The sequence below is a fragment of the Neovison vison genome, chromosome 4 (genome assembly GCF_020171115.1).
Source record: "Neovison vison isolate M4711 chromosome 4, ASM_NN_V1, whole genome shotgun sequence".
Lineage (NCBI taxonomy): Eukaryota > Metazoa > Chordata > Mammalia > Carnivora > Mustelidae > Neogale > Neogale vison.
Window position 1 is genome coordinate 57863997 of NC_058094.1, and position 26844 is coordinate 57890840.

A 26844-nucleotide genomic window follows, 5' to 3' on the forward strand; every position below is an offset into this window, starting at 1 on the left:
ACATATAGCAAAAATAGATATTTTTGTCTTTTTTCCCCTCCAATGTCAAGTTAGGGGGGAAAAAGCTATTAGAATTCCAGTCATCTTGGTTAGTTGAAGAGTGTTCTCACAATAATTCTTTACACAAACTATTACTTGATGATCATCTGCTACTCTTGAAATGACTGAAAAGTCCATGCATGGCCCACAGTTTTTTAAGTAAAATACATCAAAGCAATTTCACCCTTTCAAAAGCTTTCAACACAACTTTATGAAGTTTATCATTCTCTCTTTGGGGAAAATATACAATGGGACAAGCTGAAGTTCTGAAATAAGAAATAAAATCTTTTATGGTAACATTAATAGGCCATTTCCAACAATCACCAAAATCACTCTTAGATGTGGGCACTCAGGAATTTCTTTTAGCTATTATTTTGCACCACAGAATGAGAGGGTTACATAGGCAATGCCTGAAAATCTCAACTGCAAACATAATGTTGCCTCTGAGGCAGGATCTGTTGATAAATTGTGGCTGTTTGTTAAAATTAGCCCTAATCTAGCTCTGAATTTCCTTTCCTCTGAGTGCTCAAGAACATAATCATCTATTCAGTGCAGAACTCCATGTTAACAGCTTTAAGTAAATGTATATATATATTATTTATATATTTATTAAGGTCACCAAAAAAAAGGGGGGGATCCAAATAGAACAGGGAGACATGATAGCTATTCCTGAGTTTATTACTTAGCTATAGAGAGAGAGTAAAAAAACAACATAGAATAGCTTAGAAGTTGTGGTAATAAAAGAAAAAGTGATCAGATTTGATCTGATCACACAAAGTACTTAGGGAGGACAGAGTAATCAGTTTGGTTAATTAATAAAAAAATTTTAATTAAGAAAAAAACATCAAAGGTGGTATTTTTTAAAATATCATGCATTATTTTTACCTGCTTGAAACATTTTCATTCTTTTTTTTTTTGCTGCCAATGTAGAAAATATTAGAAAGTAGAAATAATATACAAAAACCATTTATAATCCTGCTAACTAGAGATAATCAGCACATGTCCTTGTGTTTCTTTGTAGCTTTTGCTCATCCACTCTCCATCTCTGAGTGGATATTATAGTGAGCCACCCAGGATACCCCCTCAGCCTGGAGACATTCATTTCTCCACTTCTGGGACTGTTGGAACTACAGGCCCAGAGCTGAGTGGCTCTTTGAGAGTCACCTTCAGATGAAGCGATCCCTGTGAGATTGAATCTCTTGTTCCAACTGCCTTGAAGTTCAGTTCCTTCTTCAGCTCAGTCCTGAAGCCCAAGGACAGTCCTTACAAAACTTCCAGCAAGCACATATCTATCTCAGATTCTGTTTCCCAGGAAACCTCACTTAAGACCCTCTTCAAATGATTTTTAAGTCAGTTTCACCCCACTTGAAAATATGCATTATCAATTCAGCATTACTAATTGAAACCTAGATGTAAAGTATTTTCAGGGACTTCATGGCCATTTATTCTGTGGACACAATTTACTTAGCCATGCCCTATTATTGCACATTGAAGACAAGGAGTTCAGGAGATACAAGAGAGCTGCAGGAAAGGAAGCATTGGACATAAGGACTGGGACATAAAGTGAGCAAATATAGGAAAGAAATGCATATTTATCTTAACAAGAACAGAGTTTAAAAAGCAAGAATTGTAAGGAAAGAAATGCTATTGACAATGGAGGTCTAAAAGCAAAAGTAAAAAGATAGTGTTAGAATAATGAAGGGTAACAGATTACCTGACTTAAAAAAAAAAAAATACTGGGTCGGGGGAGGTTATTCTAGAGGGTACATGGGAATTAAGTACTGTGGAGGAAACCTGGAGGCAAGGAAGTGACTAGGTATCCAGCACTCCTCCTTGTGTGGAGGAGAGACCCAGATGCCTGGGATTAAGTGTTGGCTATTAAGTTGGAAAGGGAGGCTCAAAAAACATAATAGACACCCCCCCAAGATGTCAAGTCTTAGTGATGGATTAGAGCTAGTGAGCAAAATAGAAAGGGAAAGGGAAAATGAGGATAAGATATTTAGCCTGGGGGATGGGAGGAAGATGAAGCTTTTAATGGTGGTGGTGAAATTCAGAAAGGGTGATTGTTGGTAGCAGATGATTAGCTTACCATCTGATAAGTTAAATTCTTTGTGTCAGGATTTACCAGGGAAGATCATGTGTGAGACAAGCTCAATGTATTTTTTTTTTTAAATCTGTGTAAGATGTGCAAAAAATTAAGATAGGCCTTTAATTGTAGCAAAAGAAAAAGCAAAGTCAGGTCAAAGCAACCAATACATGTAGGGATGCACACCACAGGAGTCTTCTCAAAGAAGCAGTTAGCATATTAACAGTATAAGTCTTACCTATTTAAACAAATTGTATGTGTGTGTGTGTGTGTGTATGTATGTATGTATACACATATATTCTCTAAGAACATTATAATTGTACGTTTCTCTTATAACCTCAGAAACTAAGTATAGAATATCAAATTTCTTGGGGCAATAAGCAGATCTCATATTTGTAGAGAAATAAACATATTTTAAATCAATACTAAATTTTGTTTCTCCTAATAAGAAAAGCACAGAGATATTTTTATAACTGGCTCAGTTTTTCTGCATTTGGATGTAATTCATAACGTATACCTGATGTTAAATATACATAAATATACAAATAAGGATTATTTGATGATGAAAAAATTATTAAAGTTGTTTTGAAAAATTAGCTTAGAATGTTAAATTCTTGCCACAGTCGATTTAGGGTTATTCATTTTTGAGCCATTTTGACAACAGAGCAAAAGTGTTATTTAGTGGTTTATTAATGCAATCCACTTATCACTGATTCTCACCCCAATGTGCCCACACAGTCTATTTATTCCTTACCTTCACACAAAATCTTAAGGTTATTTCAGGGAACCTTTGAGGAACCTTCATGTTCTTGTATATTACATTAAGTTCTGGCTTCCCAGGCTGATGTTGGTTGCCTAAGAAGCTATTTGAGAGTCCCTTGGTTCTTTCCTTGTTTCCAAGCCCATTGAGATAAGGGCACCACATAGGTGCCAAGGGTACAATCTTTCAATGTTTCAAAAGCCACAGGTAAGATGCCAAAGTTGTACCAGTTTATCTGCAGCCTCAGTGAAGCTCAGGGACCTTATGTTGTACATAGAAATAGAAGAAACCGTTTCTTAGGCTGCCTTTTGGCACCTTTCCTTTTAAAGCCTCTTTTTCCCTCTACAAAATAATAGCCCATAAAAAGTCTTTGTTTTTGTTTTTGTTTTTTTTTTTTCTTTCATTTAGAGCTTTTTTTTCCACAAGGCGCTTTTTTCCATAAGACACAAGTTCATGATATCTGAGACAATTACCGTGTTATCAACCCATGATTTCCTCTCTATTGCATGGACCTCTTAGCTTTTTGCCCCCTAACATCTTTAATAAAAATGACTCAGTTTGACAACCAGCAATGTGGCTGAAGAAGATATCCCTCATTTGTAACCCCTCTCAGCAACAATTTGGCACCCATTCATGGATAAAGTGCCTTTATGGGAACTTTTTTTTTTTTTAACTTCCATCAAGTAATTTGCTTACCCTTCATTATTCTATGTCTAGCCATTTTATTATTATACTTAATAGAGGTTTGCAAAAGGATTATGTGATTCCGAGGAAATTCGGGTGTCCAAATGTGATATTTGTAACAGTTCTTCTCAGTCTGCATACGCATAAAGCTAATCCTCAAAATAATCATGAAAGTGCACATATTATTTATTTGTACTATACACAGAAAGCCTAGATGGTCCAAGACACACAGGAAGCATGGGAAGAGAGAAAGAAGAGTGCTTCTTCTTCATACGAGCTAAGTGAGTATCTTAACCTGTCTACAAGCTGGTTAGAACCAGGCTAGTCTTTGAAGCTAATCTCAATTAGGACATCTTTGAGACTGGTTTCTCTTTTTCTACATTCCCTGTTATACATTTTTGCAAGTATATGTTATTTGCCAAAGGTTCCCTTTTGGGGTACTAATCAGGAAACTATAATTACAAGAATGAAGGACAAGATGCAAAATGATCTAAACTTGTCCTTTTTTTTTTTTTTTCCTTTTTTCCCCAAAGTCACAATTTGAACTACTAAGCTGGTTCTTTCTCTTTTTTCCAAGTCAGGCAAGGAATCTTGCCTGAGAGATGCTCCTTTAAATATACTTGTATTTGGAGGCGCCTGGGTGGCTCAGTGGGTTAAAGCCTCTGCCTTTGGCTCAGGTCATGATCCCAGGGTCTTCGGATGGAGCCTGCTCAGTGGAGAGCCTGCTTCCCCTCTGCCACCCTCCACCCCCGCCTCTCTGCCTGCTTGTGATCTCTATCTGTCAAATAAATAAATTTAAAATAAAAAAGATACTTGTATTTGGCCTTCTCTGGTGCTGCTGGCTGAAAAAGTAAAGGCATCCTGACTTTGCTTATTCTTTCCATTTTAATGTAGAATTAATGATCCCTGAGGCATCTTAGAGAATATTGTGTGGCTGAATCAGAACAGCTTTTAGAAATATTTAGAATTCTCACTCAAAATAGCATGTCTAAAATGATTATTTAATAATGCTATTTCTACTATTTTATAGCTGCTATATTATCACATATTTGTGGCTATGTTATGTTCATTTAAAATTTTTTTTTTTTTTATTGCAGTATAGTTGACGTACAAGCTTGTCTTCACCTGAGGCTTCATCTGATGCTGGAGGGCATTGAACAACACTGCTGGTGAGTGACCCCAAGCCCCAGTCAGAATCTCTGGGACAGAGGACTTGCTGCATCTTGAGAAAATAAACCTATAGAGGGAAAAAAGACATGCTTCATGAATAAGGAGCTCACTGTTTGGTGAGAGAATTAGAAAAGAAAGTAGTTAAAATGCTTGGGGAAAAAAGAAAAAGAAAAGAAAGAATACTAAACAAATTCCTAACAATCACCTGCTTGTCAAAAGATCTAAGTAAAACTAAAATGTAAATACCTGTGCTTTCAAAATTAAAGCAACTCAAACTTGATCAAAGGTATACTTTTTTTTTTTTTTTAATATTTTTTTTTAAAGATTTTATTTATTTATTTGACAGAGAGAGATTACAAGTAGGCAGAGAGGCAGGCAGAGAGAGAGAGGAGGAAGCAGGCTCCCTGCTGAGCAGAAAGCCCGATGCGGGACTTGATCCCAGGACCCTGAGATCATGACCTGAGCCGAAGGCAGCGGCTTAACCCACTGAGCCACCCAGGCGCCCAAAGGTATACTTTTTATTTAAAAATAAACCATAGGGCAATTTTATTTATTCATTTATTTTTAAAGAATTATTTATTTATTTGAGAGAGAGCGCATACGGGATAGGGAGGGGCAGAGGGAGAGAAGAGAGAGAATCTGAGGCTGACTCCAGGCAGAGCCTGACTCGGGGCTAGATCCCACAACCCTGAGATCATGACTTGAGCCAAAAGCAAGAATTGGACGCCTCACTGACTAAGCCATCCACGCGCCCTAAGCGTAGGCTAATTTTAAATACACAGGTTCCCCTACTTTATTTTAAAATGATTGGGAGTGGAAATATTCAATAAATTCACAATTTCGAGAGACATATTTCGATTCTGAGAATCAGTAACAAATTAGAGGCTCCAAATGTTACCTTATATACTATGGGCCACCTAATAAACAGTTGTTGACTTAACTCTGATAATGACTGGATGATTAACAATCGTGATTTAAAAAGATATGATGATGTAAAATAATATTAATTGTATTTCATTTCCTTTTTCTTCTACTCAAAAATTCAGTGAATTATTATCATATATAGCATGTCTTTCAAAACTAGCAAAGTACAATAAAAGAAGTGTTCTTTTACTTACATTTTCCAGTAAGTTTTGATAATGCGCATATATGAGTAAATGTAACACATAGGCAAATTGCATAAAATAAACAGGAAAATACCAATGCCCAACTTTTACAAGATGGAAGATAGTAATTAATGATGAATATAGTAGAATAAACAAAACACATATTGCACAGTATTTACTTCATACATCAGTTTCTATGTTAACTCTTAGTGATATATTTATTTTTATATTGAGGACTTAATTTACCTCAAAGAACCTATTGTTGGGGCGCCTGGGTGGCTCAGTGGGTTAAAGCCGCTACCTTCGGCTCAGGTCATGATCTCATGGTCCTGGGATCGAGTCCCGCATCAGGCTCGCTGCTCAGCAGGGAGCCTGCTTCCCTCTCTCTCTCTCTGCCTGCCTCTCAGTCTACTTGTGATTTCTCTCTGTCAAATAAATAAAATCTTAAAAAAAAAAAAAAGAACCTGTTGTTCCCCTTAAAGTATCTTGAATTCAAAGAATCCCTTCTGATATAAGTACGGACTCCTTCCTGACATAGATAAAAGTAGCTGTTGTAATTATCAGCCTGATAGTTAAAAATAATTCACATAAGTAACTCAAAATATGCAAAGAAAGTCTATTTTTACTGTAATCATTAACAACAAAAGAAATTAGCTGTTCATTTCAGACCTTTACCCGTACTATGTCCAGCATCTTACGTATTTTTTTTTTCATGTAATCCCCAAATGGGCTTATAAGAAACACACGTTTATGGTCAGTGTTACAAATAATGTAAATGGGTTGTGGGAAGATGAAACTTGTCCAAGGTCCCGGGGTCCTTAGGATTCCAACTGAAGTCTACCTAATTCTAAAGCCTGTGCTTCTAGCTTCTGCATATTGGCTCACTCTGTAATCCCACCTTTCTGTCTCAATACTGTATCATAAGTCTTGCCTGTGAGATTTCATAAATATCCTGCCATCATTTTATAGACATCAGAACTGAATTAGCATCTACCCTAAATAACTGTGTTACAACATAAAACAAAGTTTCTAAAACAATATGGAGAATACCTTCTTCACATCATTCTTCTGTGCATGCCTCTGTTTTCTCCAACACACAGCATAGCACCCTCCTTTGGATGGAGACATTGTACTGATGCTGTGGGTGAGGAAAACTCTGATTCTCTCCCTCCTAAGGAATGAATACCACAAAATATATGGTGTTGATAGGTCAGAATAAATAACCTGTTCTATTTGACAGAGAGACAGAGCGAGAGCATGAGCAGGGAGCCCGATGCAGGGCTCGATTCTGGGACTCTGGGATCATGACCTGAGTCGAAGGCAGTTGCTTAACCAACTGAGCCACCCAGGTGCCCCTAAATAGCCTATTTTATAACTGAAATACAGCTTGTTTTTTTTTTTTTTTAAGATTTTATTTATTTATTTGAGAGAGACACAGTGAGAGAGAACATGAGCGAGGAGAAGGTCAGAGAGAAGCAGACTCCCCGTGGAGCTGGGAGCCCGATGCGGGACTCGATCCAGGGACTCTGGGATCGTGACCTGAGCCGAAGGCAGTCGTCCAACCAACTGAGCCACCCAGGCGTCCCTACAGCTTGTTTTTATAGGGAAGACTATCTTCACATTTGAGAGAGGTAAAAATAGATTATGAGAGTGTGACAATAACAGGAGAAAGAAAAATTGAAAAAGATTTGGTCTAACTTGCTTCCCGCTGTGTGCAACTGCATTTATTAATTTCCAGTAATTACCATTATAACAGCAGTAGTAACTTATTTCATTGAAATGTTCAGGACAGAAAACGTCAATTTATCAAACCCATGCTATTCTGCATTTCTCATCAAGCAGGTTAACTCTCTAATAAAGGCATATCATCGGGTCACCTGGGTGGCTCTGTGAGTTAAGCCTCTGCCTTCAGCTCAGGTCATGATCTCAGGGTCCTGGGATTGAGCTCTGCATTGAGTTCTCTGCTCAGCAGGGAGCCTGCCCCCCCCACCCCGCTCTGCCTGACTCTGCCTGCTTGTGATCTCTCTTTCTCTCTGTCAAATAAATAAATAAAATCCTTAAAAAAAATGGCATGTCATCACCACCTATGCTCCTTAAAGACATATATATCAAAGTACCCATGCTACATAGGAAATATCATTAATGCTTGAGACTGATATTTCTTCCTTATTTTTTTGGTTTTGTTTTCAAAAGAAGTTGTATATGTATCTGTTTCCTTATTTTCCCTTTGCATGAATAGCAATTCCTTGTAGAATAAGAATAATATTTCAAAAGTTTCGATGATTCTATATTAATGGAATCCGTATGTATATATGTGTACACACACACACACACACACACACATCACATATATGCACTGCTTGGATTCCATTCATATATGTATATTATATATACGTAGATAGATATATAGATATAGTATACTTAGTTTAGTATACGTTAGTATACGTTTAGTAAATGTATATATTTAGTAAACGTATACTAAATATATACATAGTATATATTTAGTATATAAATATATATGTAGTATATGTATACATATACTACATAGTATACATATACTATGTATATCTATACATAGTATAGATATAAATATAGTTTGTATATATATGTGTATATATAAAAATATATATGGTTACACATTAAGTGAAATGAAATCACCCAGTCATGAGGAATTTCATGTGTAGTATTAGATATTTTGAGACTTAGAACACAGCACCAGCCTCAAGAAGCTTCCAGGGCACAGTGAATTGAGGGGAATCAGTGTGATACCTCAAGAAAGTCTTCCAATTCTTTCTTTCGGGAGAGGACGTGACATTTGGGTAAATTAGAAAGTAGAGGGTGCTGGTGCTTTTCAGAAGATGTAAAACGCTTCACTTGGTACTAATGTACATAAAGCAATTAGTTACTTGTCATGATGGGTGTTCCCTAAGGCAGTGCACTTTTTCCATTAGTATTTATATCCACATGCCATTATACACTGGGTAGCACTAAATAGATTAGATAGGTTCAGAGAATTACTCAAGTCATGTGCCTTCAAGAAAAGAGATATTAGTAAACATTATTAGCATACAGGTGGAGTTGGATCACTTAGTTTCCAGTGACATATTTACTTTTAAATGCTTGCTGAGAATGCAACATTTAGAACTGATTAATTAACCCTTAGAGAAATTATTTCTTTATTGATTGGTAAATATTTTTGGCTTGTGAACGTGATCATGACAGTTTTGTTAGAAGTCATCTCCTCTCTCTACCCTTCCCTGAATACCCTGCCTGCTCAGCTTGAAAATTCAAAGGTTTCTTGTATTTGGAAAATAGTACATTTATGAAGGGAAACTCAATTAAGGGATTTTAAATATAAAGCCAGTCATGTCCTGTCAACATCTTAGGCTTAAGGTGCATAGCCAAAATGAAAGTAGGATTATGTTATTTTATATTATCTCCCTCTAAATATATTCTCTCTCTCTCTCTCTCTCTGCCCCCCTCCCTTCCTCTGTCTCTCTCTCTCTCTTTCCCCACCCAAAGATCTTGAATATTCATATGTCTTAAAAGATAATCTATTTTCAATTTGACTCTTTTCAAATATATGTTCTATTTAAAAAGCTATTAAGTTTTGATTCATCAGCTTTTTCAGTGAAATTATTAAAGCATCATCTGCCTCGTTCACCAGACTCACAGAAAATATTTATGAGTGTCTCATCTATTCAAAGTACTGAAAATTATCAGAGAGTCTGTCCTCTGGGCTTGCTCCCATAGGGTTCATATTTTGTTTAGAGCTTTCCACACCATATGACACTTACCTCTGTATGGGTTTCTTTCTCATAATTGTTCACAATGCATTTTCAGGCCAAATAGAATAAACCTGATAAATAATACTGAAACACTGAAATGTTGAAGCCCTGAATCAGAGTTACTATTGATATTTGTCTCAAGAATTTGGAAACGCTCTTAGTTATCACTCATTTAAAAAACAGGGCTCTTATCCAACTAAGTTTCCATGCCTTCTTATGGGGAAGTAATTAAAATAATTTTTTAGTCTTATAAATATCAGACTTATGTTTATAAATATATTTTTAATATAAAAATTAAGTATTTTTATATTGAGATTGATTGGTAGTATTACCATGTATATCAATTCTTTTTTTTTATTACATACTTAGAAATCCTAATATTGTGCATAGAAGGTAACATAAATATAAGCCAAATAAAGGTTTTGGATATACAGAAGTTTTGAATTTGAAAGAATCTGTTTTATCACCACCCTATCTACTATAATTTGGAGATCAGTACATATCTATTTGATATTTGGTAACCAAAAATTATTCATGGCTTAAAACATATTTCTTTAAATCATGCATTCTAAACCTTGGAAATTATCTATTACAGGAGCTAAATAAAAGTCACCTTTACCTATTATATTACTATAGCCACTTGGAGATAGTAAGACACAGATTAAAGAAAATTGGATTATAAAATATAAACATATAACTCCTAAAAAAAGAAGACAAAGATGTTGCTGCATGTGCATTTATGTTTAAATTCCTCTTGTGTGCATAGCCCTGTGCAGGATTATTACAGTTGGGACATTCAGTACACAGAGAAAACATGCAATGTCCTTGAAGAATCTTTTTTATTGTGAATCTTGGGTATGGAGAATTTAGCCTTGAGTATGTACTCAAGAAATAATCTATAGAGAATAAAAAAACTGAGTAGTCTGGAAATATTTCTAGATCAACATCTTTCGAAATAACTCAGAGAGAAAAATTCTTGCCAGAGAAATTTAAAATACTGCACATTATAAGCCACTCAGGGCAGAATCTAAGGACTGTCAGCCTTCTCTCTAACTATAAAATCCTACACAATCTTGTTTCAGAGCTGTTTTCCAAATTTTAATTATACAAATGTGCTACCAAACACTCTACCAGCTTCAAGAAAAGTCTTACGAATTAGCTAATGCAACATAGTTGATTAAATAGTGAATTGCAACTACTTGTTGAATATACTGTTGTTTTTCTAAGAAATTCAGTCACTATAAGCAAAATATTAACTGTATCCATCAATTTCATGGTCAACTATGAAAATCCCAAGCCATTTTTTTCTGTGTTGGGTTATTAAACAAATCATTTTCTAAGCATTAAAAAAAAAAATCTAATCCAACCTTTGTAAAATGCTGCCAACTCTTTTTATCTATAGCAACGCAATGGATAAGAATAAGTATTAAAATTGTTCAAGTATTTCATTTAAGTATTATTTTTAAGCTTTCCTTTCAAAAATAAAGGCATCAATTGAGTTAGTTTCAGGTTTTCACCTGCTGTTGTTTCAAGGAAGGAGAGAAGTGAGTTTGGAAATTGGCAAACCTTCTGTTTAACAGATGTTTATCTAGCAATTACCTGGTGAATAATACACTGTTAGGACTGGGTACATAATTTGTGAGGTTCGGTGAAAAAGGAAAATTTAGAGACCCTTGTTCAAAATTTAATAATTTCAAGATGGAATAGCAGAGCATTAAACCAAGCATAGGGCCCTGCTAAGTGTGTGGCCCAGTGTACCTGGCCAGGTCACATGCTCATGAAACTGCTCTTGCTGCTGGACAAGACGAGTCTGACATTTCTCCCTTGTGTATACAAGAACTAGGGCACAAGCAGGTTCATTGTGCTCTCCCTCACCTAGAAGCTAACCCAAACGATGGCTTTTTTCTTGGAATCAGAACAGGATCCTGAAAGGTATGTTGGGCTTAGCATGGTGAAAATTGGGAAATGAAATTATTTTAGACAAGGGCATGCAACTGAGCAGAATCTTGGGGAAAGAAAAGAGCAAGTTGTGCTGGATATAGTGTGTAGGTCAAGTTTATGTAGAGTTGACAGGAGTGATAAAGTTAAAATTACAGGTTGGGATCAAAACAAGGAATTACATGAATGCTAGTAGATGAGTTAGAATTTCACCTTGTAAGCAAATGGAAGACTGAGTAACATGATCGCAAACTGGCTACAGGATGAAATGGGAGTAGAAGATGGACAGAGATACCAGGGTCCAACATCTAAATTAGTAAGCCAGTTATACTAGCTATCAGGGCCTGGATTAGGGAGAGAGCACCAGATATGGAAAACAAGGAACAGGTATAAAAAGTATGACAAATGAAGGACTGCTGTATGGGGGAGGCAGTGGAGGGTTATTTAAATGGTCATGACTTTCAAGCAACTCAGCAAAAAAAAGAAGAAAAGAAGAAGGTTCTTGAACAATTCAGAAATCGTCTGCTGAAAAACGAGATGAATCTATTAATACATTTAGAAGTAGGAAATGCACAATGCAATAAGAAGGGAGCATTTGGTCATATACTAAAGGATAATAATTGTTAATGAGGATAATTATGCCATCTGAAGCATGATGGTTCCGTCTGTGAGTAGCTTAACAGTAAAGAAAAAAACATCTTTCTGTTGTTATCTGTTTCTGTAACAAGACAATCAAGGATCATGTATATGCCTCATACTGTCTGGGTTGAAAATGTTCTCAGAAAATTTAGTAACATCTCTTTCTATGTTAAGCGCTATATGAAAGCAATGATAATCATTTTTCTTTTTGAATCCCTGAACCCCTTCTATTCTTCAAATGGACAAACATTGGGGCACCTGGGTGGCCCAGTCTGTTAAGCCTCTGCCTTCAGCTCAAGTCATGATCTTGGGGTCCTGGGATTGACCTTCACATCGTACTCCTGATCAAGGGCGAGTCTGCTTTTCCCTCTCCCTCTGCGCGCTACTCCCCCTGCTTGTGCTCTCTTGCTTGCTCTCTCTCAAATAAATAAATAAAATCTTAAAAAAAAAATAGACAAATATGTATAGTTCATTTACCAAGGCACAATGAAAAGCACCGGGGGAAAATGAAAAAGACTCATAATGTTATAGGGAAAACAGATGATAATACCCCTTCTAAAAGCAGGTTGGGCCAGAGAAAATAGGTCTTTTTTAAGGGAAAACAAATCAAAGATGTCTTCACAATCATGACTCTTGCACTGAATCTTTAAAGGGACAGTGTTGTTGTTGTTGTTTTCCATTCATGAATGCATACTCAATTGTCTAAATACATTAAAATGTCATGGATTTTGTAGCAAACTATTTCTTTTCTTATGGATCTTCCGAAGATAAATATAACAAAATTCAATACTTGAGTAATAACAAAATATTTTCTGTTCAATGTTTGTATACCTCTTTGCCAATAAAAGTGGTTAAAGTGGTATTTCAAACTTAAAAATATAGTAGACTGAAAACATAAACTCATAGTACTCTTAGTTTTTTGCTGATGTGATTTTTCACTTTATAAACTTAAATATCTCTTTTTTAGCTCAAAATCTCTATTGTATACACATTTATAATATGCTTGAACATTGCAAAATTGAGCCATGTATATTTTAGGACAAATATTGGGGGAAGTTCTGTTCAATACTAATGTCTATACCATTTAAACAATGGAAGCATCAGGTGAGTAACAACATTTGGACAGCAAGTCAATATGACTATGAAAGGTCTCCAATAATGAGCAAATTCAGACCAATACACAGTTTGAGTATTTGGCCTTCTTATTGACAAAGGTTGCTTTCAATCACACAGTATCTATTACCATATCAATCATCACTCTAAATGAATACAATGTTATCATTGACAAAGACATCACTTAAGCTGAGAAAGTAAAGATTCTAAATAACAAAATAATGAAAGGTAGGTTGTTCATAGCAGGAAAATGAAAAATATACCTTAAGAATCTATTCACAGGGAACTAAAAAAAAATATTGAGGACCAATATGGGGGAAAAGAAAAAAACTTTGAAATACAGTACAATTAATATTTCATTGCTATTTGGACCTTGAAATACAGTACAATTAATATTACATTGCGATTTATCAAAGTTAATGCAGAGGAACATTTTCTTTGGTATACAAATTAAGATATGGGATTGAACTGATAAAAATGATTTACATGCAGGATTAAAATATTGGCAGCTTTATAGAGTGAAATGTCACTATTTTGCTGTACCTTCAAGTTTTACATTTCCTCCTTTGAATCCCTGTCAGCCTTCATGAACAGAAGAGAGTTGAATCAATGTTTGAAGTCGCAATAGCATAACATTGAATATTTCTCTTGCTAATAATCAAAATGATGTTTAGTAAACATCATAAAGTAAAATGACACATATATGCTAATTATCAAATCACAAATTAAATAGGGTTCCATGTTTTAAAAAATGCTTTTATTTAAAATTTAAAAAATGGATTTAAAAGACGGCATTTCTAAATTAACTGTTTCATATTTTCTGGTTTAGCTTAAGGCATTTGGCTTGCTATAAGAAATTCAAAGATCAGGAAATTTAAAAATCTTTAGATCACACTTGTAAAAAAAAATTCTGTGATGCCAAGCTCTCGTAGGATGAGATTCCGCAAGTGTGTGTGTGTGTGTGTGTGTGTGTGTGTGTTATTCTTCATAGGCTTGGGATTTTATTTCATTGTAATGAGGCATCCTATTAAGATCCACCCTGATTCAAATACAGAAAGGAAAGGGTGTTATCATGATATAAAAGATGTGAGGTATTTATTTAGGTTAATTTTTTAGAGAGCAAAACAATATTTAGGAGACAAAATAGAGAATGATGGCATAAAATGACAAAGGAAATCGAGAGCAAAATTTCCAGCAGATTTGGCTGAAGGAAGGGACCATGTGGAATAGCATGACACATCTGGCTATTAAGGAAAATCATACAAATGAGTGTGAGAAATGGCTGGACAGTTTTATGGTGGGGGGAGGGTGAGTGTGCAAAATGTGGAAGCATAAAGGTCACAAAGAAGGGAAATGGGAGGAAAGAGGCTTACAGCAATCTACCTTTATTAGACCAATGATTACTACTCACTTAGAATTGCTTCTCGGCGTATAAAATAGCTGAGCTTTAAGTAAAAAGGAAATACTGTTGCTGCTTATGAATGTTTTAAATGACCAGAATGTATGTCCTCTTCAAAGATTTTGAGAAATAGTCTAACTGAAAAATGAAACTTATTTTGTTTTCAAAATAATTCCTGTAGGGTTTTTTTTTCTTTTACTATTATAAATGCAACACTTAAAGTCTTAACTTTAAAACTTTTGCATAATAAAGGCAACAAAAATTCCTAAGGAAACTGTTTTTCAAATGAAATCTTTATTACCTACTTTTGTATAACACAAAGTGAATAAACATAACTTCAACTGGCAAAAGAAGATAGGACAATTATCTTTGGTGATATGTTAAAACTATTTTTTTTCTTTTCTCTTATAACTTACTATATTAAAAGCATATCTCTCATACTTCCCTCATTTCAGAAATTTCATTCTCCTTCTTATTGGAATATATTCCTCACCATACATCTTAGATCCTCCTTGCATATATAGGTCATTGCTTTCTAAAATTGAATTATGCAAGGTAGACTAGATTTTGACATTAGGCCTTAAGATGACATCGCTATTTACACCCTCACTTTTGGTTCAAATTCTGACATATTTACCCTTGATTGTAACTGTATTCGCAAATATATTTTTCACATATTTCATAGACTGAGTATTTTACATCGAAAATTAGCATATTATTCTTCTAATGAATGGGATTAACTCTGATCTGAGCCCTTCATTAAATCACAATTTGAGGCTTGATACAGTTACGTTACAGACCTTAAGGCAAATGAAAACTTTTGTTATTCCATGAGGCATAATGCCACAAACTGTAAAAACTTAATAAACACCAGAATGCTATATTTAATAGCTCCTTTTAGAAGAAATAATTTATCCTAACAAAGAAGGAGCAAGGAAAAAAGTGGAACATAAAAAACTGGCAGTGAGATACATTTTGTCATCTAACACAGAAGCTTTGGACGATCGGATTACCCTACCAGAGCGAAATGGGCATAACACAGACAGATTCTTATCTGATCACCATCTAGAAATAGAAACCGGAAGGCCCCGCCAGGAGTTTCTAATGAGTGGGAAGGAAACTTGTAGAGCTATTTTAATTCCCCCCAATATAAAATAAATAATTTACAAATGAAAAATTGGTTTAAAGAGAACATGTTGCTTAAAAGTAGGGGGGAAAGCCTCTTAAGAATGAGCAAAGAAATGAAAAGAACTAGGAGCACAACAGAAAGGATTTGAGTAACTCTTCCACTGGGTCTCAGAAATAGTGCACAATCGTTAGCTAAAAGGAAAAAAGTAAACCAATAGTAGAAATAAAAGAGTCGCAGTCAAGCAGGATCATAGAGATCCAAACATTATTGTTTGCAAATCTATTTACTCATGGATGCTACAGCTGAAATATCTCAGAAGATTACTACTTCTAGCCCAAGGCTTCAAACAAATAGAGAATTTGTGTTTTTATTGTATAGAAATACTTAAGGACCAGGGAGTTTTTAAAAAGAATAGTAGCAACAAAAATAGCTACTAAATATAAAACTGCTATTAATAATATTACCATTAAAACAGCAATAACGAAGGCCTATATCTACATAAATACATATTTTCATTGAATACCATTTGGCATGAGTTTTCGATGAAAAATACATTAGTCAGATTCTGCATCTAATTGTTACTGAGATGCTGTGGATTTCTGCTCTTTAGAAATTTTGTTAAGTCAGTTTGTGGGGGGAAATAAGGCAGTTGCAGGCAACAAGGACAAGTTGTCACTTGACTAATTTGTCCCGGTCTATTCCAGTTCATATCATTCTAGTTTTGTCACTCACACAAGTCATGACAAACTAGGCACCCTATATGTGGATGTTGGACAAGAACCTATCTTTAGTTTAAACTGTAAGTGTTCACGGGCACCTGGGTGGCTCAGTGGGTTAAGCCTCTGCCTTCAGCTCAGGTCATGATCCTCAGGGTCCTGGGATCGAGCCCTGCATTGGGCTCTCTGCTCAGCAGGGAGCCTGCTTCCCCTCCCTCTCTACCTGCCTCTCTGCCTGCTTGTGATCTCTGTTTGTCAAATAAATAAATAAAATCTTTAAAAACAAAAACAAAAACTGTAAGCGTTCAGAAGATTCCTTTGTCTACTCCAAAAGCATTTGCTGAGACACCTTATAAGGCCATAATCATATGTTATGTAAACTCACAAGAACCTTGCAAATAAATGGTACACCAAATTCACAAATGAGGATGTTTAGGCTTAATGAGAGGGAAAAGACTTACTATTGGTCAAAAGCCCAGAGAGTAGGCACTGACTTGAAGGGCTTTAGAGCTCATCTTATCTCTACAAGCCCATGTGACCTTCCATCACCACTGCCAATCATCCTCTGGAATTCTTTGGTTTATTAATTATCTGATGATGCAATCTTAGAGTAGTAAAATTTTGAGCCTAATGCCTATGCAAACAGGAATATAAAAAGAAGATATTAGAGGACTGATTAAAAATCTATGGATGTGGGGGAGGTGTGGAATGGGAAGGAAGGGAGTTAAAATATCCATTCACTAAATAAATCCATTATTTTATTAAAAATACTAATAATCTATGGATCACTAGATATCATTATAGATGCTTTAAAAATGAAGAGGAAGAAATTCAAAATGACCGAAATATAATTTTTAGACAAGTAATAGTTACTGAAATCACATACTGTTATCACATTGCAAATGCAATAAATACCAATAAATATACACACACACATATACATACATACAAAACATATACGTGTATATATACATACACACACACACACGTGCGCGCGCATGCGCGCACACTTTTTTGGGGTTATTCCTTAAAAGTTTTTATATTTTTTCTTCAAGATAAGATTTTTATTGTATACATTGTATGCATGCTGTATACATCTAAAGGAGTTTGACATTGTATACATATTTTATACATCTAAAGGAGTCTGACATAGCCTTCCTTTCCATGGCAAAAGCAGCAGTACACAGATCAGTGGTAAATTTTACTTAGGAAGTGGAGATACCTATACAATTTAGTCACAATTTTTGTTTCTTTGACTGTTCTTATGCTTACTTACATGCTTGAATTTTTAGTTCAAGAGGATAGGAAAATGGAAAAACACAATTATTTATATATTAACTAGTTCAAATTACATTGAGAGTCTGTTCTATACCAAGCATCATGAATGATATTAAAGATGTTAGCACATGCCATCTACTAATTTTCATGGAGAATCTGGAAATAATTAAGAATGAAGAGAACCCCAAACTAAAGAAAACATTTGGCTACAGATGAGCTGATTCTTTAATATTAAATAGTGTTTTTTTAAGAATTGCATTTAAATGCTACATTCAGAATAAGGTTTATAGTCAATACATCATTTCCTAAATATTAATTCTTAAATCTCAGTTTATAAATTCTAATCTACATATTTTCAAATCATTTGCTTAGACTGTCAGAAACATGATTTCTATTAAAGTGAATGGGAAAAGTGTGGCTTCAAACTCCAACCAGTGCTTTAAAAAATTACTCCAAAGTACTACAAGTCTTTCCAGCTGTTGATATCAATATTTACCAAAAGCTAAATCTGAAAAATGTTCACAGATGTAAACAATTTTATCAGAATTTCCTTTATCCCTTTTTGTCAATTATTTGAAGAGTGTTTTCAAGTAAATTAAATTTTTTCATAGGTCAAAAATTGTTCTTTTTAACAATTTAGGAATTTTCCTGTCCAAACAGAAAAAATACATATATACATAAAAACAGCAGCAAACGCTAATTTTATATAATCTAAAGACAAAAATTAAAATATATCAGAAACATATTTTCAAAAATTTATTACACTTGAAATACTTTTCCTGAAATTCCATGGAATTTCCACATATAAAAAGAAATATAAATTCAATATTCTTGTGAAGATACTAGAATCTGTTTTTGAGGGAGAATCTGAGTTATTGGTGTATTGTCTCCTTAAGACTGAGGCTCCTTCAAACAGAGAAATCAAGGTGATAAGTTAACAACAAATAATTTCCCATCATGATTGTGATTATGGAGAATGACAAATGTTTATTGTACAATTTTAAAAGTTAATGATACGTTACTAATCCACAGTGTCTGTCTTGGTTATATCCATTCCCTCTTCAGGGCTAACCAAACAGCACCTTTCAAGATGATCATTGATCTGGTTATATAATTTATTAATAGTAATTTAGTAATAGTAGTAACAATAACAAAATTTTGTATTTGTATAGTGCATTGCCATTGACAAAGCATTTTCTTCCTCTTGCAGTTTTTCATTCAATCCTTTTTTTTTTTTTTTTTTAAGATTTCATTTATTTATTTGACAGAGAGAGAAAGGTCACAAGTAGGCAGAGAGGCAGGCAGAGAGACAGAAGGAAGCAGGCTCCCTGCTGAACAAAGAGCCCGATGTGGGGCTTGATTCCATGACCCTGAGATCATGACCTGAGCTGAAGGCAGAGGCTTAAGCCACTGAGCCACCCAGGCACCCTCATTCAATCCTTTTAAGAACAACTCAGGTCACTGCATATGGCAGCAGTCAGGTGACGTTCAGACTCTCATGCAAACTAGTGCTACCTAAAATCACACAACCTGAACACTGAAACTCCAGGTCCAGCCTTACCTCCCTACCTCACCCAACAGTTTTACTTGCTTCCATGACCTGCTTCCACTTCTTCTGCTACAGTAGCCCTTACTAGTACATGATTATGAATGCCAGCTGAATCTATATCTGTCTTCCCAACCACTTTGTATGATTTTTGAGTTTGGGCTCCACAGTTTTCTCCTAAGTATCCTATATATTTATTTTAAGAGCATCAGAGACTTGAAAGCTTTTAGTAGAAAAAATATAAATTTTAAAAAATATAAAATTTAATTTTCAGGTGAGGAAACAAAGACTAAAGGGGACAAAGACCCGTTTCCCAATTAATTTATAGTTCTTTAGCTCTTTAAGATGGAGCTCACTGCTTTTCAAAAAGGAATTAATTTCATGTGGGAACTAGATTATTAGAAATCCGATGAACTCAACTAATATGACAAAAGAAAATGAATGAATGCATGAATTTTATCAACTATTTATGGTACTTACTGGTATCCAACAATTTTGCAAACTTCAACTTTATAGTTACCCTAAGTCACCAAGTTTTTTCATTTGTTTGGTGTGGCACATTGTAAGCTCTAAGAGCTAATTCTCTGGGGTCACAACTTGGCTTTGACATTAACTATTGGATCTTGGACAAACTACTAAACATCTGTGTGTCCCAATTTTCTCATATATAAAATATGAAACTAATATTATCTTCTTCCTCTGATTGTTGAGAGGATTCCTTGAGTTAATATATGAAAAAAATATACAAAACAGTACTTGGCAAGCAGAAGACTTTCAATAAATCCTAGCTATTATCATTACCATTTTTAATTTATTTTTCTCAGTTTCTGAATAGGTTAGATAACCCTGGATTTGAACTATACATCTGGCTTCCCCAATTAGCTGTTGCTAAATATTTTCAGAAAGGTAGCTGGCTCTAATGCTGACCCTAGAGAAATTCAGTATGGCTGTGCCTAGTGGCAAGATTTTCTATTCTGAACATTTTTCTTTCTGTAAAATTGTGGTATAGATTCATTTCAACCAAAGATTTAGCAATTTGTGTTTCTATTATTAAGGTAGAGGTGAAGGTGGAGAACTTTTATATCATTAGAGGTGAATTGTTCATTTCCATGTTTCAAACTTACATCGGTAAAATTCCATTTAGTTTCAATTTGAACTATGTCTGTTTGTTTTATTTTTACTGTATTATGTTAGTCACCATACAGTACCTTATTAGTTTTTATATATGCAAACAATGAAAACTCATATTGATGATTTAAAATTGTACTCAGCTTTCTCTTTGCTTTGAAATTATCATCCTAACTGAAAAGGTAATAAATAAATTCTGAGTCTACATAACATCTGATTTTGAAACGAAAAATAAAAGTCTATATTTCCAAAGTTGTTACTATAGCTCACTTGACAGACATATTTTTATTTTCTTGTATCTTTTACTTCAATTTAGTCATGACCATCTCATTATGAAAGATATCAATTTATGTAAATCCTTTTTTTGTTGTTTTTATTAGTTTTAAACAACGTGTGACATTATTTAACTCAATATTGTCTTTAAATTGAGGAAGTTATAAGTATATCAAGGTTACCAAAATGTTCTTGGACTACACATTATATCCTTGTCATATATCTTTGTTGTATTTTGGAAGACATTAAGGGAGCCCTTAATCCATTTAAATAACCTAAATAAAAGTTTAAAATAGAACCATTCATCTAGATACGTGATCTACATTACATGAACTAACTAGACTGCCTAAAACACCTGGTTGACTATTGGGTTCCCTCCTTTGGTTAGTTATTAGGTTTTACATGAGTCTATTCTTAAATGGTGTTGATCACTTGAGGATATAAAAGAAATTTATTTTAGACAGAGTAAATAAACATAGAAGTTAGACATTCCATCCAATGGAGTTTGTTGCAATCATAAGACAAAGAATTAAGTGTACAGGATCCTTTAATGATGAAGGGAATAGAATGTCATTGTCTTTTTTAGTATGATGAATATTTATTCAGAACTGTCAGGAATGCTTACTACCTACTATGTCATGTTCATTAAACATGTTATACAGCAGTCTGTCAGGGAAAGAATCAAAAGATCTGCTAGAGAAAAATATGCTTCACAAGCAACAGAGATCATCATTAATTCAAAAACAGAATACTCCATTCAAAACAATATTTTTTTTCTGTTTCTCACCCAGCCCCCAACCTTCAAAATTCGGTAAGATGATATCTAATATAAAATGAGCGTGGATACAGTCCAAGACTTTTCCCTTGATACATATTAGAAAATTGGAACAGGATGGTTATATTCCTGATAGTTGAGGCCTATAGTACACAAGACACTCAAAAAGAAAACTACACATTTATGTAGTACTGATGGTGAAAACAATTACCAGTAACAGACAGTACTGCCCCAATCTAGTACTTCAAATTGCATCACCATCAGAAAATATTGACAGAAACAGAAGAAGAAGAAAAGGGAGGAGGAAGGGAAGGAAGAAGACAAGGAGAAAAGAAAACATGTACTATTAAGATCTCTACAGCAGAATATAGACAGTTTTCATATTCTTACAACTCAATCTGCTGAGGAATAAATAACATGAGGTAGCTTTTTTAAAAATTTAAATAAGAAGTGGAAAGTTACTGATTGTTAAATAACTTTACATTTTCAAAACAATTTTGTTAATTTCTAATTATTATATGCTGAGCATGGTATATTTATAATTTTCTACTTTAATTATGTTCTATATATATTGAAAAAGTCATTTCCTTTGCTTTCACATTTATCTCTAACTTCTTTTATTTAAACTATTTTATTTATTTATTTGAGAGAGCAAGACATTGAGAGCATGAGTGGGAGGGAGGGCCAGAGGAAGAACAGACTCTGGCTCAATCCTAGGACCCCAAGATCATGACCAGAGCCAAAGGTAGACAAGCTTGACTGACTAAGCCACCCAGGCACCCCAAAATTTATCCTTAACTTCTAAAAGAAAAATTAAAAATATCTGTGAGAGGTTCAAAAGCAACCTAAGTAAGATGTTCTTCATGTCAGAGTAGGAGTTCTTGGGGAGGAGGAATGAAATAATCCCCGGGAGCAAAGTAAACCATCCTTGGGGCTTTTGGGAGTCAGAGTGTTGCCTTTGTGAAAAGCTATATAGCAGTGGCAAAAGAGTATTAGTAACATCTCATCTTCTTTCCCTAAGGTTCACTGACATTAGTTGATTTTTTTTTTTTCTGCCAAAAATTACTATGTGGTTAGGACATGGATTTGTTTAGGCCACTCATCACTCATGAAGATGTGGACAGTTTTTATGAAAGTTCACTTTTCTTTCTTTTTTTTTTTTTTAAAGATTTTATTTATTTATTTGACAAAGAGAGAGATCACAAGTAAGCAGAGGGGCAGGCAGAGAGAGAGGGAGAAGCAGGCTCTCCACTGAGCAGAGAGCCCGATGTGGGGCTCCATCCCAGGATGCTGGGATCACGACCGGAGCCGAAGGCAGATTCTTAACCGACTGAGCTGCCCAGGTGCCCTGAAAGTTCACTTTTCTTGACCTGAAAGTGGGGACAATCAGATTTTCCTACTCAAAGAAGTTAACTTCTCAGATCCTACTTTGAGATAATACATGTACACATACAAAAAATAATCTGTAATTTGTATCAAAAACCTGCTGGAAAAATGTACTTCATAAATAAGGAAGGTCTTCATGAATTCAAAAGAGAATACTCTATTGCAAACAACAAATTTTTTTTCTGCTCCTCAACCATTCCTCTGATTTTTTTTCTTACTTTCCCAGACAGTGCGCTCCCCAACCAAAAAAAGAAAGAGAGAAAGAAAGAAAGAAAGAAAGAAAGAAAGAAAGAAAGATGAAGAAGAAGAAGAGGAAGGTAGAAAAGAAAGAAATGCTTTTCTTGTTTGAGTAAATTTGTGATGTAACTGTTGAGATAGAAATAAAATTTGGGGGAAAAATTATTTAGGAAACTGGCCTGAAAAAAAGGCAAAAGATTTATGCGATCCGAAGAGAAACCAGAGTATGGAAACTGGCCTGAAAATCATGATTAATTACCATATTTGAGCAGGGAGAAATAAAAATAGAAAATTAAAAATTTTTTAAAGATCAAAAAATTAAAATTAAAAAATAAAATATGTAAATTTTAATATTAAAAAAAGTGTAAACCAAAACAATGTAAAAGACCTTAAAGGTAGTATATTCACAAATCTGCCTTTGAATTATGTTATTTAGCATTTCTATATTGATATAGAATAATTACGATTAATGGATACAGTGCTACATCATAAACCCAGGAAGAATCTTATACCAAAAGAATCTTTGAATGTTTTCATGTCTAGTTTTGAGATCATTTCATTATGTTCTAATTCTATAAACATAGGCGATCCATATATAGCATATGGAGATCTACCTAGATTATTTCCTTCATGGGTAACTAATTTTCTAGCCCTGCCAAGTAACAGTCTCCTACACTTGATTATCTGATTTGGAAATAAGAGTGATCCAAATATCAAGTGGCCACATAGCTAACACTGGTGCATTATTGAAAGAAAAAAAAACAAATGCATGTGTAATTCCAGGGAAAGTGTTTTTTTTTTTTCCTGCATTGCAGTTTGCCTAAAATTAGTCTTATTTTTTAGTTTTTTTTTTTCAATTTACTTATTTCTTTCACTGTCATTACCATTTTTCAGTTGTACGTTTAAGAATTCTTGGCATCACCTTGACTTTCCTTTACCTCCCCAGTCCCTGCCATGTCTCCTCTCACACATCTTTCAGATTTTCTTCATGTGCCTGTTCTCATGCCACCAGCTAGTCTAGGTGCTCAGTGCTTCAAAGCTGGATGGATCTCCAGCTTCAAAGCTGGAGAGCCTCATAACTGATATGTCTGATAAGTTTTTTTCTCCTGCAATCTGTCTTGCATACTTTGGACAGACTAATTTTGTAAGGGGCCAATTTCATCATTTTACTTCCTTGGTCAAAAATTGAAAAGGGCTTCCTCCTGTCTACCACACTGAGTCCAAATTCTTCTGCCTGCCTTTCAATGTGTTTTATTATCTGACTCTTTCTTCCCCTTGCAAACTTATTTCATGGCATTATGCAAGAAAACCTGTCAAAAATGTCTCCTCTTTGCCTTTTTCAAATCCAATGATTATTCTGTAAGTTTGCCATGTCCCCCTATTCCCAAACCACATTTAGTAAGGAGGTTTTCTTTGCTTCTTTCATATCCAAATGCCAGTCATTTTTAAAGTCCAGTCATTTCACATACTTCCTGGAAACCATTGGTTTATATTGATCTCTAATGCCTTTATTTGAAGTATTTATTTCCAGTTTCAATACAGTCAGTATTTCATACATTAATAATTAATTTTCATTTCTGAAACTTTTTCCTGGGCCAAACACTATGCTTAATGTTTGACAGACACAAACACATTTAATTTCTCAGGTCTAGGAGATATAGAGACCCATAATTCCTATGGTTTTGTGATTAAAATCTGAAGATTTTAGAAATAAAAAATGACCATGAAGATCCAATATTCTCATTATAAGAAATCTGTTATTGAGCCTAACTTAGGATTGCCACGTGTAGTAAATAAAAATACAGGAATAAAGATATAGATAGGCTTTAATTTTTATTAAAAAATCAAACATGCTTTGTATACTTATACATGTTACATGAAGTCCTTGAGGCTTATTCATACAAAAATACTATTCCTTGTTTATCTGAAATTTTAAATTTAACTGGCTTCTTGTATTTAATTTGACAACTCTAGTCTAAATCTGATATGGATTCCAAAGACTTCATACTAAATAATATCTTTTTCACACAATGTTAAAAATATGGACAATATTAAGCTTTTTCCTCTTTCAGGCTTAGCTTAAACTTTTAGTAAAAGTAGAATGAGAAGTTTGTACTCTGAGATTCCTTCTAGATCACTTCAAACACATGAATATTTAACATAAAATATAAAAATTAAAAATATGTAATATTCAAAACGATCAAGATTTCTAAGACCAAAAGTAAATAGAATTAAAATGCAAAGCAGTGAGTGAGGCTTAAACCACATGTTCGCTAGACTGTTGGTCAAGAAGCAAGGTGAGAAACCAGTGACCATCTCTTGAAGGACAATGGAGGATAAAGATTCTAAACATGAGGTAGAATCAGCAATCAGTTTCTTATTTGAAACTAGGGTTTGAGGTAGACTTTTTCCACTCATGAGAAACGCCTGAAAGCCATTACCAAGTACATTCTCAGTTTATGGTTTATGTGACATTGCTGCGTAGCAAGGTGAGGTACATTAATATGCTATTCCACATTTGTATTTACGTTTCTTTTTATATTGATTGCAATGACTAGAACTTTCAGTATACTAACAGCAGGCATCCTTAACTAGTCCTGATTTTTAGGGCTGATACCAAATTTCATCTTAACATTTATTGCACTCTATTGAGTTCAGAGAGATAACCTTTAGGAAACATCTTCCATTCATGGTTTAACAGGTATGTGATTTTGTATTCTCTAATTAGGAATTGGGGTTGTATATTACACTTACTTTATGATTTTTATAAAACAAAATATATGTTATGTTTTATTTTTATATTCTACAAGCCTTATACATAGTGATATAAAGTAATACTTTCAGTAGCACTGTACAGTTATAATTTGTGTTATAGATATTTGGTAGTTCTCATGAAACAGCTATAGTCTGAAGCAGGCTTTCCAGGGAAAATACTTTGAATTCCAAACAACTCATTGATATATTAGTTAAAGAATGCCTCTATCAACTCTTAAAACAGAAATACTTCATAGAATTTTTTTTTTAGATTTTATTTGTTTATTTGACACAGAGAGAATGAACACAAGTAGGGGGAGCAGTAGGCAGAGGGAAGGGGAGAAGCAGGCTCCCCACTGAGCAGGGAGCCCGATCCCAGGACCCTGAGATCATGACCTGAGCTGAAGGCTGACACTTAACAACTGAGCCACCCAGGTGCCCCACTTCATAGAATTTTTGACACTGTTTTATTCTCTTCTTGTATTTGTATTTGTTATTATCTGTCATATTTCTCTGATATTCTGATAAACATAATGCTAGAACTAACACTATGTTATGTATGCAGTTCAGCTTATGCAACCACTAGCAGCTCTAAGTTTTTCTTGTATCTTTTCTTTTCTTTTTTAAGAATTTATTTATTTATTTGGCAGAGAGAGAGAGAGAGAGAACACAGCAGGGGTAGTGGCAGGCAGAGGAAAAGGGAGAAACAGGCTTTCCACTGAGCAGGGAGTTCAGTGTGGGGCTCAGTCCCAGAATCCTGGGATCAGGACCTGAGCCTAAGGCATAGGCTTAACCTACTGAGCCATCCAGGAGCCCCATCTTGCCTGTTTTCTTTTACTTGCATCCCTTTCCTCAAGGAATCTAATTCATAGACCACCTGGACTCTGTCCTCTTTGGCTA